This window comes from Pongo abelii, chromosome 6 (assembly GCF_028885655.2).
Source record: "Pongo abelii isolate AG06213 chromosome 6, NHGRI_mPonAbe1-v2.0_pri, whole genome shotgun sequence".
In the NCBI taxonomy this organism is placed as follows: Eukaryota; Metazoa; Chordata; class Mammalia; order Primates; family Hominidae; genus Pongo; species Pongo abelii.
In genome coordinates this window covers 79849927-79862646 of record NC_071991.2, presented here as the reverse complement: position 1 = coordinate 79862646, position 12720 = coordinate 79849927, and the positions used below count along the sequence as shown (strand labels likewise).

The 12720-nt window shown below is 38.1% G+C and overlaps 1 long non-coding RNA gene across 1 annotated transcript in view; it reads left to right on the top strand.

The window, feature by feature from the left end:
- Positions 1–8611: 8611 nt before the first annotated feature.
- LOC129060400 (uncharacterized) overlaps positions 8612–12720 on the top strand; it is an 88529-nt gene continuing 84420 nt past the window's right edge. The window contains exon 1 of the long non-coding RNA XR_010140875.1: positions 8612–8719. This is a non-coding gene — a long non-coding RNA (uncharacterized LOC129060400). The remainder of the gene's footprint in view (positions 8720–12720) is intronic.

The following is a 12720-nucleotide window of genomic DNA, read 5'->3' as shown; positions in this document are numbered from 1 at the left end:
TCAGCAATTTCCAATTTCCCCCTCTGTCCAAGCCCCTGGAAACCACTGATTCTATGAGTTGAACTATTTTAGATATCTTGTATGAGTGGAGTCATGCAGCTTTGTCCTTCTTTGACTGGCTTATCTTGCTTAGCATAATGTCTTCAAGTTTCATCAATTTTCTTGCATATTACAGGGTTTCCTTCTTTTTTTAAGGCCAAATAATATTCAGTGTTTATATGCCAAACTTTCGTGATTCATTCATCCTGTGGTGGACATTTAGGTTGTTTCTACATCTTGGCTATTATGAATAGTGCTGTGATGAAATTGGGGTGCTCATATGTCTTCAAGAATGATTATTTCAATTCTTTTGAATAAACACTCAGAAAAGGATTTATCCAGCTCTTTTGGATAAATGATGCAACTGCTATGGAAAACAGTTTGGAGTTTGTCAAGGAGAAATGGAGTTGCACCATTTTTTATTCCTGCCAACAGTGTATAAGGCCTTCAATTTCTTCACATTCTTACCAACACTTGTTGTCTTTTGTTTCTGTGATAACAGCCATCCTAACAGGTGTGAGGTGATATCTCTTTGTGGTTTTTGATTTGCATTTCCCTGATAATTCATGACATTGAGCATCTTTTCATATACCTATTGACCATTTGGAGAAATGCCTGTTCAAATCTTTAGCTTGTTTTTAATTGGGTTATTATTTTTTGTTTTTGAGTTGTAGGTATTCCTTGGATATTATGGAAAATAATCCCTTATGGAATACATGGTTTGGAAATTATTTATTTCCCATTCTGTAGGTTGCTTTTTCATTCTGTTGTTTCCTTTACTATGCAGAAGCTTTTGAGTTTGATGTAGTTTCATTTTTCCCTTTTTATTTTTATTTCCTATTCTTTTGGTGTCATATTCATGAAACCATTGCTAAGACAAATGTCATAAAGTTTTTTCCATGTGTTTTTTTCTAGGAGTTATAAACTGAAATCTGAAGCTTACAGCTTAAACACAGACAGTGTTTAAGTCTTTAATCCATTTTGAGTTGATTTTTGTATGTGACATAAAATAGGGGTCCAATTTCATTCTTTTGCATGCGGATATTGTGTTTCCAGCATCATTTTATTTATGTGATATTATACTTTCTCCATTGTGTATTCCTAACACTCTTGTTGAAGATCACTTGATATGCATATTTCTGCTCTCTATTCTGTTCCATTGATTATATCTGTCTTCATTCCAGTACCATACTGTTTTAATTACTACTGCTTTGTAATATATTTTATAATAAGGAGAAAGTGTGATGAATTCCACTTTGTTGTTTTTCAAAATTGTTTTAGCTATTCTGGATCTTATGTATTTCCATATGAATTTTAGAATTATTTTTTCTATTTCTATTAAAATGCCATTGAAACTCTTGTAAGAATTGCATGGAATTTGCAGATCACTTTGGATAGTATGGACATTTTAACAATAGTAAGTCTTCCAATCCATGACATAAGATGTCTTTCCATTTGTTTGTGTCTTCATTTTCTTTCATCAATATTTTGTAGTTTCCAGTGTACAAATTTTTTCACCTCACTAGTCAAGCTTATTCCTAAGTGTTTTTTTTTTAATGCTATTGTAAATAGGGGTGCTTTCTTTATTTCCTTCTAGGATAATACATTGTGGGTGTATAGAAATGCAACTGACTTCTGTATGTTGATTTTGTATCCTGCCACTTTACTAAATTTGTTTATTAGTACTACCAGTTTTCTTGTGCATATGTGGAGTTAGGATTTTCTATGTATAAAATCATGTCATCTGAAAACAGTGATAATTTTTCTTTTTCTTCTCTGATTTGGATGAATTTTATTTTCTTGTCTGATTGCTCTGGCTAGGACTTCCAGCACTATGTTAAATAGAAGTGGCAAGAGTGGGCATCCCTGCCTTTTTCCTGATCTTGGAGGGAAAGCTTTCAGTTTTTCACCATTGAGTATGACATTAGCTGGGGGCTTGTCATATATAGTCTTTATTACATTGAGGTATATTCCTTCTGTAACTAATTTGTTGAGAGTTTATATTGTGAAAGAATGAATTTTGTCAAACGCTTTTTCTGCATCTATTGAATTGATATGATTTTTTTGTTCTGTTAATGTGATGTATTACATTAATTGATTTGTATATATTGAGCTATACTTGCCTTCCAGCTATACTTGATCATGGTGTATGATTCATTTAATGCATTGTTGGATTTTGTTTGCTAGTATTTTTTGAGGACATTTGCATCTATATCCATCAGGGATATTGGCCTGTAGTCTTCTTTTGTTATGATGTCTTTGTCTGGCTTTAGTATCAAGATAATGCTAGCCTCATAAAAGGCTAGCCTGTAGTCTTCTTTCATTATGATGTTTTTGTCTGGCTTTAGTATCAAGATAATGCTAGCCTCATAAAATAAGTTTAGAAATATTCCTTCCTCTTTAATTTTTTGGAAGAAGTTGAGAAGGATTGGCATTAATTCTGCTTTAAATATTAGGTAGAATTTGCCAGTGAAGCAATTTAGTCCTAGGCTTTTCTTTGTTGGGATTATTCATTCTATTTTTGTACTAGTTATACATTTCTTTAGATTTTATTTTTATTAATGTTCCAGAGTTAGGTTGTATATTTCTAGGAATTTCTTTATTTTACCTAAGTTATCCTAAGACTGTTAGTGTATAATTGTTCATAGTAATTTCTTATGATGTTTTTAATTTTTGTAACATGAGTTGTAATGTCTCCACTTTTATATCTGATTTTATTTATTTGAGTCTTCACTCCTTTTTTCTTAGTTAGGCCAGCAAAATGTTTGTCAATGTTTATCTTTTCAGAAAAACACTTCCCTCTTAGTACTGTTTTTGCTACATCCCATAAGTTTTGGTATGTTGTAGTTTCATTTCTATTTGTCTCAAGATACATTTTTTTAATTTTTAATTTTTAATTTTTTGAGATGGAGTTTCTGCTCTTGTAGCCCAGGGTGGAGTACAATGGCATGATCTCGGCTCACTGCAACCTCTGACCCCGGATCCAAGCTATTCTTTTGCCTTAGCCTCCCGAAAAGCTGGGATTACAGGTGCCCACCACCACACACCTGGCTAATTTTTGTATTTTCAGTAGACATGGGGTTTCAGCATGTTGACCATGTTGGTCTTGAACACCTGACCTCAAGTGATCCACCAGCCTTGGCCTCCCAAAGTGTTGGGATTACAGGCATGAGCCACTGCACCCAGCCATTGTCTCAAGATATTTTTAAATTTTCTTTTTGATCTCCTCTTTTACCCGTTGTTTGTTGCTTAATTTACACACATTTGTAAATTTTCCAGTTTGCTTTCTGCTGTTGGTTTCTAATGTCATATCATTGTACCTGGAAAATATACTTGGTATGATTTTCACCTTCTTAAACTTGTTAAGACTTATTTTGTGACCTAATATGTAATCCTTGAAAATTTTGTATGTACACTTAAGAAGAATTTATATTCTGTTGCTGTTAGGTGGAATGTTCTGTATATGTCTGTTAGGTCCATTTGGTTTATAATGAATAATGCATATAATGTTCAAGTCCACTATTTCTTTGATTTTCTGTCTGGTTGATAGCACCGTTATTGAAAGTGGGGGCACTGAAGGCTCCTATCATTATTGTATTGCTCTCTATTTCTCCCTTCATTTCTGTCAATATTTGCTTTATATATTTAGGTGCTCTGATATTGGGTGCATCTATAATTATAATTCTTGTATCTTCTCTTTGAATTGATCCTTTTATCACTTTATAATTTCTTTCTTGGTAGGGCTTTTGCTTGAAGTCTCTGTTGTCTCATGTAATTATAGCCACCTTTGCTTTCTTTTGGTTGTCATTTGTGTGGAATATTTCTTTTCCATTGCTTCACTTTCAGCCTATGTATGTCCTTAAATCTAAGGTGAGTTTTTTGTAGATAGCATATAATTAGATCTTATTTATTTTTAAATCTATTCAGTCACTCTATGTCTTTTGACTAGAAAGTTTAATCTGTTTCTATTTAAAGTAATTATTATATAGAAGGATTTACTATTAGTATTGCCATTTTTAAAATTATTTTCTATTTGTCTTATAGTTTTTACGTCCCTCGTTTCCTCTCTCACTGTCTTCCATTGTGTTTTGTTGTTATTTTTCTATTGATATACTCTGATTCCTTTTTCTTTTGCGAAGTCTTTGGGGGTTTTTTCTTTTTTTTTTTTTGAGATGGAGTCTTGCTCTGTTGCACAGGTTGGAGTGCAGTGGCACGATCTTGGCTCACTGCCATCTCTGCCTCCTGGGTTTCAGCGATTCTCCTGCCTCAGCCTCCAGAGTAGCTGGGATTACAGGCGTGTGCCACCACGCCCAGCTAATTTTTTTTCTATATTTACTAGAGACGTGGTTTCACCATGTTGGCTAGGCTGGTTTTGAACTCCTGACCTAAGGTAATCCACCCATCTTGACCTCCCAAAGTGCTGGGATTAGAGGCATGAGCCACCGCATGCAGCCTTCTTTTGTGAAACTTCTACACATTTTTTGTGTGTGTTCACCATGGGGCTTACATAAAATATCTATTGTTGTAATACCCTATTTTAAGCTGATAACCTAATTGCACACAAAAATTCTACTCTTTTTTGCATGTCCATCTCCCCACTTTTGGAGACAGGATCTAACTTTGTCACCCAGGCTGGAGTACAGTGGTATGATCTCGGCTCACTTCAACCTCTCCCTCCTGGGTTCAAGTGATTCACCGGCTTCAGCCTCTGGAGTAGCAGGGATTACAGGCATGTGCCACCATGCCTGGCTAGTTGTTTTGTATTTTTAGTAGAGACAGGGTTTTGTATTTTTAGTAGAGACAGGGTTTTGTATTTTTAGTAGAGACAGGCTAAGGCAAGAGAATAGCTTGGATCTGGAGGCAGAGGTTGCAGTGAGCCGAGATCATGCCATTGCACTCCACCCTGGGCTACAAGAGCAAAAACTCCGTCTCAAAAAATTAAAAATTAAAAAAATGTATCTTGAGACAAATAGAAATGAAACTACAACATACCAAAACTTATGGGATGTAGCAAAAACAGTACTAAGAGGGAAGTGTTTTTCTGAAAAGATAAACATTGACAAACATTTTGCTGGCCTAACTAAGAAAAAAGGAGTGAAGAATAAATAAAATCAGAAATAAAAGTGGAGACATTACAACTCATGTTACAAAAATTAAAAACATCATAAGAAATTACTATGAACAATTATACACTAACAGTCTTAGGATAACAGGTAAAATAAAGAAATTCCTAGAAATATACAACCTAACTCTGGAACATTAATAAAAATAAAATCTAAAGAAACCTATAACTGGTACAAAAATAGAATGAATAATCCCAACAAAGAAAAGCCTAGGACCAAATTGCTTCACTGGCAAATTCTACCTAATATTTAAAGCAGAATTAATGCCAATCCTTCTCAACTTCTTCCAAAAAATTAAAGAGGAAGGAATATTTCTAAACTTATTTTATGAGGCTAGCATTATCTTGATACTAAAGCCAGACAAAAACATCATAATGAAAGAAGACTACAGGCTAGCCTTTTATGAGGCTAGCATTATCTTGATACTAAAGCCAGACAAAGACATCATAATGAAAGAGGACTACAGGCCAATATCTCTGATGGATATAGATGCAAATGTCCTCAAAAAATACTAGCAAACAAAATCCAACAACGCATTAAATGAATCATACACCATGATCAAGCATAGCTGGAAGGCAAGTATAGCTCAATACTGGTCATGTTGGCCAGGCTGGTCTTGAACTCCTGACCTCAAGTGATCTGCCTGCCTTGGCCTCCCAAAATGCTGGGAATACAGGCCTGAGCCACAGCGCCCAGCCTCCACTTTATGTTCTTAATGTCACAATTTACATCTATTTGTATTATGTACCCATTAACACATATTTTTAATTATAGTTATTTTCAATACTTTTATCTTTTAACAACTTTTATATTAGACTTCAAAGTGATTTACCCAACACCATTACAGTAATACATTATCTGTATTTGTCTATATATTTAGCTTTATTAATGAGTTTTAGACTTTCTTAAGCTATTATGTTACTCTTCAGTGTTCTTTATTTTCAACTTAAAAATAAAGAATAAATTTATTCTTTAAAAATAAATAAAAAATTAAAAATGTAAAAATAAATTATAATAATAAAGAAATCTCTTTAGTGTTTCTTGTAAGGCAAATTTAGTGGTGATTAACTCCATCGACTTTTGTTTGTCTGGAAAAGTCTTTATCTCACCTTCACTTTTTTTTGTTTCCAAATTGGGCAGTCCCTGAGCCAGAATAGATTCAGAGAGACTCCCTCACCTTCATTTTTGAAACACAGTTTTGTTGTGTATAGTATTCTTGGTTGGTAAGTTTTTTTTTTCTTTTCAGCACTTGGACTATATTATCACACTTCTTTCTGGTCTTCAAAGTTTCTGCTGAAAAATCTGCTGATAGTTTTATGGTAGTTCCCTTGTCTTTGACTTTTGACAGTTTGGTTGTAGTATGCCTTGGTGTGGATTTCTTTGGGTTCATCTTATTTGGGTCCTTTGGGTTTCCTGGATCTGGAAGTCTATATTCTTCCACAGATTTGGGGAACTTTCAGCCATTATTTCTTTGAATAAGTTTTCTGGTCCTTTTTTTTCTTCTTCTTTTCAGACACCCATAATGCATACATTGTTCCACTTGACTATATTGCCTAAGTCCCTTAGGCTTTCTTCACTCTTTCTTATTCTTTTGTCTTTTTGTTCCTTGGACAGAATAATTTCCAATGACATATCTTGGAGTTCTTGAACTCTTTCTTCTGTTTGATCTAGTCTACTCTTGAACTCCTCTAGTGAATTTTTTATTTCAGCTATTGTATCGTTAAACTCTGTGATTCCTGCTTGGTAGTTTTTAAAGTATTTTCTTTTTTAATCTCTTTGCTGAAATTATCATGTTGTTCATGCATTGTTCTCCTGACCTTGGTGAGCACCGTTAAATTTTTTTGAATTCTGTCAGATGAATTATATATTTCTATTTCATTAGAGTCAGTTTCTGCGGATGTACCTTGTTCCCTTGTTTGGCATATCTTCACCTGATCCTTCATTTTCCTTGACCCTCTGTACTGGTGTCTGTGCATTAGACAAAACAATCACCTTTCTTAGTCTTTATGGACTGGTCTTGTACTAGAGAGGACACTCACCAATCAGCCCAGCCATAGATTCTGGGGGCTCTCAAATTTCTGTGCAAATCCACTTTTTTGTTCTTTGTGGTTCCTAGGCATCCTACAGTATGTCATCAATGTGCTCTGTGACAAGTGAGACTGAGGTCAATAATTCAGACAAACTCAAGATAAATTTGCATGTGTGGTGCACAATTTTCCCTCCCCTATTAGAAGCTGCAAGCTGGATTTTTTGTCTACTCACTCTGTGGTGAGCTGAGTGGAGTGGCTATGGTGACTACTAGCCCAAACTGCATTATCTGTTCTCACTGGTCCTTGGTAGCTAGAGTATGTCATATTCTATTGGCACTTTAAGACAGGCTAGTACGAAGCCAGTTCTCTGGGTAGCACTTGGAAGAGTTGGAACATTGGACACATGGTGTACCGCTTTCCCTCCCTGGGAAGAATTTGGAAGCTTGGTGGTTTTGTCCAGATTCTATGGTACTCTGCCAGAGGTAGGGATTATTGCAAGAGGGTATCTCAAATTTTCCTACTGGCTTCGATTTGTCTGATTTTACACTTGCCTAAAGTGTAGAAGCCTCTTAACTAGTTTCTGAACTTCTCAAAAAGGAAATTTATCTATGAATTGTTGCTGAATTGGTATGTCCATGGCAGATGGGGAGGAAGATCCAGTGCTTCCTATTCTGCCATCTTGGTCACTAGTCTGGAGATCTTTCTGAAATGCAGATTCTGATTCAGTGTGTTTGAGGATGAGACCTAAGATTCTGCATTTTTAATGAGCTCCTAGATGATGCCAATGCTGTTGATTTCACATGTTCAGTAGCAAGATTAGCAAATGCAATAAGGCAAGAATTAAATAATGTAAACTTTAGAAAAGAAAAATGAACTAGTTTTCTGCCAAGTATTTAAATTTATATTTAGAAAATCCAAGAAACTATACTAAAAGAGTAGTCAAATCTAATAATAGCCTAATATTTGGTAAATATACAAAAATACCTATATTCTATGCTAGCAGTAAGTGCCTAGAAATAAAAATGGGAACAAACTTAAGAATTGCACAAAATCCAATAAAAGAAAACATATAATATTGTTGAAGAACATAAAATCTATAGGGGTCAGATTTAGGGTGAGAAGAAAATCTATTTTAGACACGTCTAATGTGCAGTGCTGGTGGGATGTTGTAATGGTTAACACTGAGTGTCAACTTGATTGGATTGAAGGATGACAATATCGATGCTGGGTATGTCTGGGAGGGTGCTGCCAAAGGAGATTAACATTTGAGTCAGTGGGCTGGGGAAGGCAGACCCATCCTTAATCTGGAGTCTGGTGGGCACAATCTAATCAGCTGCCAGCAAATATAAAGAGGCAGAAAAACGTGAAAAGGTGAGACTGGCCTAGCCTCCCATCCTACATCTTTCTCCCATGCTGGATTCTTCTTGCCCTTGAACATCAGTCTCCAGGTTCTTCAGTTTTGGAACTTAGACTGGCTCTCCTTGCTCTTCAGCTTGCAGACAGCCTGTTGTGGGACCTTGTGATGGTGTAAGTTAATACTTAATAAGCTCCCTTCTTTATATATATAGCTCCTATTAGTTCTATCCCTTAATTAACTCCTATATATATATATATACACACACACACACATATATATTATATATAGGATATATACATATATAATACATAATAGGATATATATATATCCTATTAGTTCTGTCCCTCTAGGGAACCCAGAATAATACAGATTTTGGTACCAGGAGTGGTTCTAGAGGAACAGAATATTAAGGATGGAGTTCTTTCATTGTTTTGGGGTTTCTGGAGTTGGCTGCTTAATATGATTAGACCCCAAAATGCTAAGGAGTCTACTTCTAAAAGTATGGAGAATACTGATAGTCCTTGGTGTGAACTGTTTAGAGAGTTATGCAAAATAAATGCCTTTGACACTCCTGATCCACCGCTACTGAAAGGAGTTTAGTGACTGTATACATAATATCTTTGACTATATGTGGAGAACAAAGGAACATAATGAAACTGGCTGATTGCTGCTAAGTTCAGTGGACAAAGTGATGAAAGAAAATGATGAACTCAGGTATTCTGTTTCCCAGGTTCAGAAGCAGATATTGAGTCTCAAATCTCTAAGACTTCCCTGAGTGAGAGTCTTATCTCCTGTAGAGAAAGGGCTGAAATTATGGAAAAACAGACACAAGCTCTTATTATGTGAGTGGTTGACCTGCAACGAAAGATGCATGCACAGCCTCACCAGGTGTCTACTGTTAAAGAGAGGGCATTGGTTGGAAAGAAAGGGGACCCTGAAACTTGGAATGGGAACATGTGGGAGAACTCTGAAGAAGCTGGGGACACTGAGTTTGTAAACTCTGATGGACTTTTTTTTTGCCAGAAGGAACAGCTTCCTCATACCCAGTAGTGGCAACATCCCCTCCCCGACCCATGCTGCCATCAGCCTTTCCACCTTTGTCTGAGGAGATAAACCTTGCACTGCCTGAGGCAACAGTGATGGCCTCTGCTGAGGCAGTTGCCAAGCAAGATAATGTTGATTCTCCTCAGGAGCCACCCCCAACACCCCTGTTTGCTTCTAGACTTATAACTAGAGGTAAGGTTGAGAGTGTGACCCATGAGGAGATGCGCTACACTCAAAAAGAACTGTTTCAGCCTTTTAATTTATATAAATTTTATCTGGAGAACAGGCATGGGAATGGATATTAAGGTATGGGATAATGGTGGAAGGCACATGGAGTTGGATCAGGCTGAATTTGTTGATTTGAGCCCACTAAGTAAAGACTCTGCTTTTAATGTTGCAGCTCAGGAAGTTAAAAAAGGTTATAATCGTTTATTTGCTTGGTTAGCTGAAATATGGATTAAAAGATGGCCCACTGTGAGTGAGCTAGAAATGCCTGATCTCCCTTGGTTTAATATAGAGGAAGGGATCCGAAGGTTGAGGGAGATTGAGATGGTGGAGTTGGTTAGTCACTTGAGACCTACTCATCCCAGCTGGGAGGATCATCCAGATGATATGCCCTTGACCAATGCCTTGCAAAATACATTTTTGAAGGCAGCACCTGCATCTTTGAAGATCCCTGTAATTGCTCTTCTCTGTATGTCAGATCTAACGGTGGGAACTGCAGTCACTCAACTACAAAATGTACATACAGTGGGAGTAATTGGATTCCAAGGTGGCAAGGGCCAAGTGGCAGCACTCAACTCTCAAAGGCAAGATGGGCATAGCTACCATAATGGACAGCAGAGGCAAAGTGGCAACCAGAATAGTCTAACTCATATAGAGCTCTGGCACTGGCTAATTAATCATAGTGTTCATAGAAGTGAAATTGATATGAAGCCTACTGCATTTCTACTTAATTTATGCAAGCATAAAACTTACAGTTCGAATGGACAAAAGACTAATTTGGATTATAAAAACAGAATCACAGCCCCTCAATCAATTTCCAGACTTGAGCCAATTTACAGATCCAGAACCCCTTGAATGAAGGGGAGGCCAGGTCCCCTTGAGGAAGGACCCCACTACATTACTGACAATTTATGCAGTGAATCTTTCTCCCATCCTTCCTCAAGGAGACCTCTGGCCTTTTACCAGGGTAGCTGAGCACTGGGGAAAGGGAAATGATCAGACATTTTAGGGACTACTGGACACTGATTCTGAGCTAACGTTAATTCCAGGGGACCCAAAACATCATTGTCGTCCTCCAGTTAAAATAGGGGCTTGTGGAGGTCAGATAATTAATGGAGTTTTAGCTCAGGTCTGACTTACAGTGTGTCCAGTGTGTCCCCAGACTTATCCTGTGGTCATTTCCCCAGTGCCAGAATGCATAATTGGCACAGACATACTTAGCAGCTGGCAGAAGACCCACATTGGCTCCTTACTGGAAGGATGAGAGCTATTATGGTGGGATAGGCCCAATGGAAGCCATTAGAGCTGTCTCTACCTAGAAAAATAGTAAATGAAAAAGAATATTGCATCCCTGGAGGGACTGTGGAGATTAGTGCCACCATCAAGGATCTGAAAGATGCAGGGGTGGTGATTCCCACCACATCCCCATTCAACCCTTTCATTTGTCCTATGCAGAAGACAGATGGATCTTGGAGAATGATAGTGGATTATCATAAGCTTAACCAAGTGGTGACTCCAATTGTAGCTGCTGTACCAGATGTGGTTTCATTGCTCGAGCAAATTAACACATCCCTTGGCACCTGGTGTACAGCCATTGACTTTCCAAATGTCTTTTTCTCCATTCCTGTCCAGAAGGCCCACCAGAAGCAATTTGCCTTCAGCTGGCAAGGCCAGCAATGTACCTTTCCTCTCCTACCTCAGCGGTATATCAATTCTTCAGCGTTGTGTCATAATCTTATTCAGAGAGACCTTGATCACTTTTTGCTTCTGCCAGATATCACACTGCTCCATTACATTGATGACATTATGCTGATTGGATCTAGTGAGCAAGAAGTAGCAAACACACTGGACTTATTAGTGATACATTTGTGTGCCACTGGATGAGAAATAACACCAACTAAAATCCAGTGATCTTCTAGTTCAGTAAAATTTCTAGGGGCCCAGTGGTGTGGGGTCTGTGAAGACATGCCTTCTAAGGTGAAGGATAAGTTGCTGCATTTGGCCCTTCCTACAACCAAGAAGGAGGCACAGTGCCTAGTGGGCCTATTTGGATTTTGGAGGGAACACTTCCTTCATTTGGGTGTGTTACTCTGGCCCATTTACTGAGTGACCCCAAAGGCTGCCAGTTTTGAGTGGGGTCTAGATCAATAGAAGGCTCTGCAACAGGTCCAGGCTGCTGTGCAAGCTGCTCTGCCACTTGGGCCACATGACCCAGCAGATCCAATGGTGCTCGAGGTGTCAGTGGCAGATAGGGATGCTGTTTGGAGCATTTGGTAGGCCCCCATAGGTGAATCACAGCAGAGACCTTTAGGATTTTGGAGCAAGGCCCTGCCATCTTCTGCAGATAATTACTCTCCTTTTGAGAGACAGCTCTTGGCCTGTTACTAGGCTTTGGTGGAAACTGAAAGTTTGACTATGGGTCCTCAAGTCACCATGTGACCTGAACTGCCTATCACGAATTGGGTGCTTTCTGACCCATCTAGCCATAAAGTGCGTCACACATAGCAGCATTCTATCATCAAATGGTAGTGGTATATATGTGATCAAGCTCGAGCAGGTCCTGAAGGCACGAGTAAGTTACATGAGGAAGTGGCTCAAATGCCCATGGTCTCCACTCCTGCCACCCTGCCTTCCCTTTCCCAGCCTGCACTGATGGCCTCATGGGGAGTTCCCTATGATTAGTTGACAGAGGAAGAGAAGGCTAGGGCCTGGTTCACAGATGGTTCTGCATAATATGCAGGCACCACCCGAAAGTGGACAGCTGCAGCACTACAGCCCCTTTCTAGGACATCCCTGAAGGACAGCGGTGAAGGGAAATCTTCCCAGTGGGCAGAACTTTGAGCAGTCCATCTGGTTGTGCACTTTGCATGGAAGCAGAAATAACCAGATGTGCGATTATACA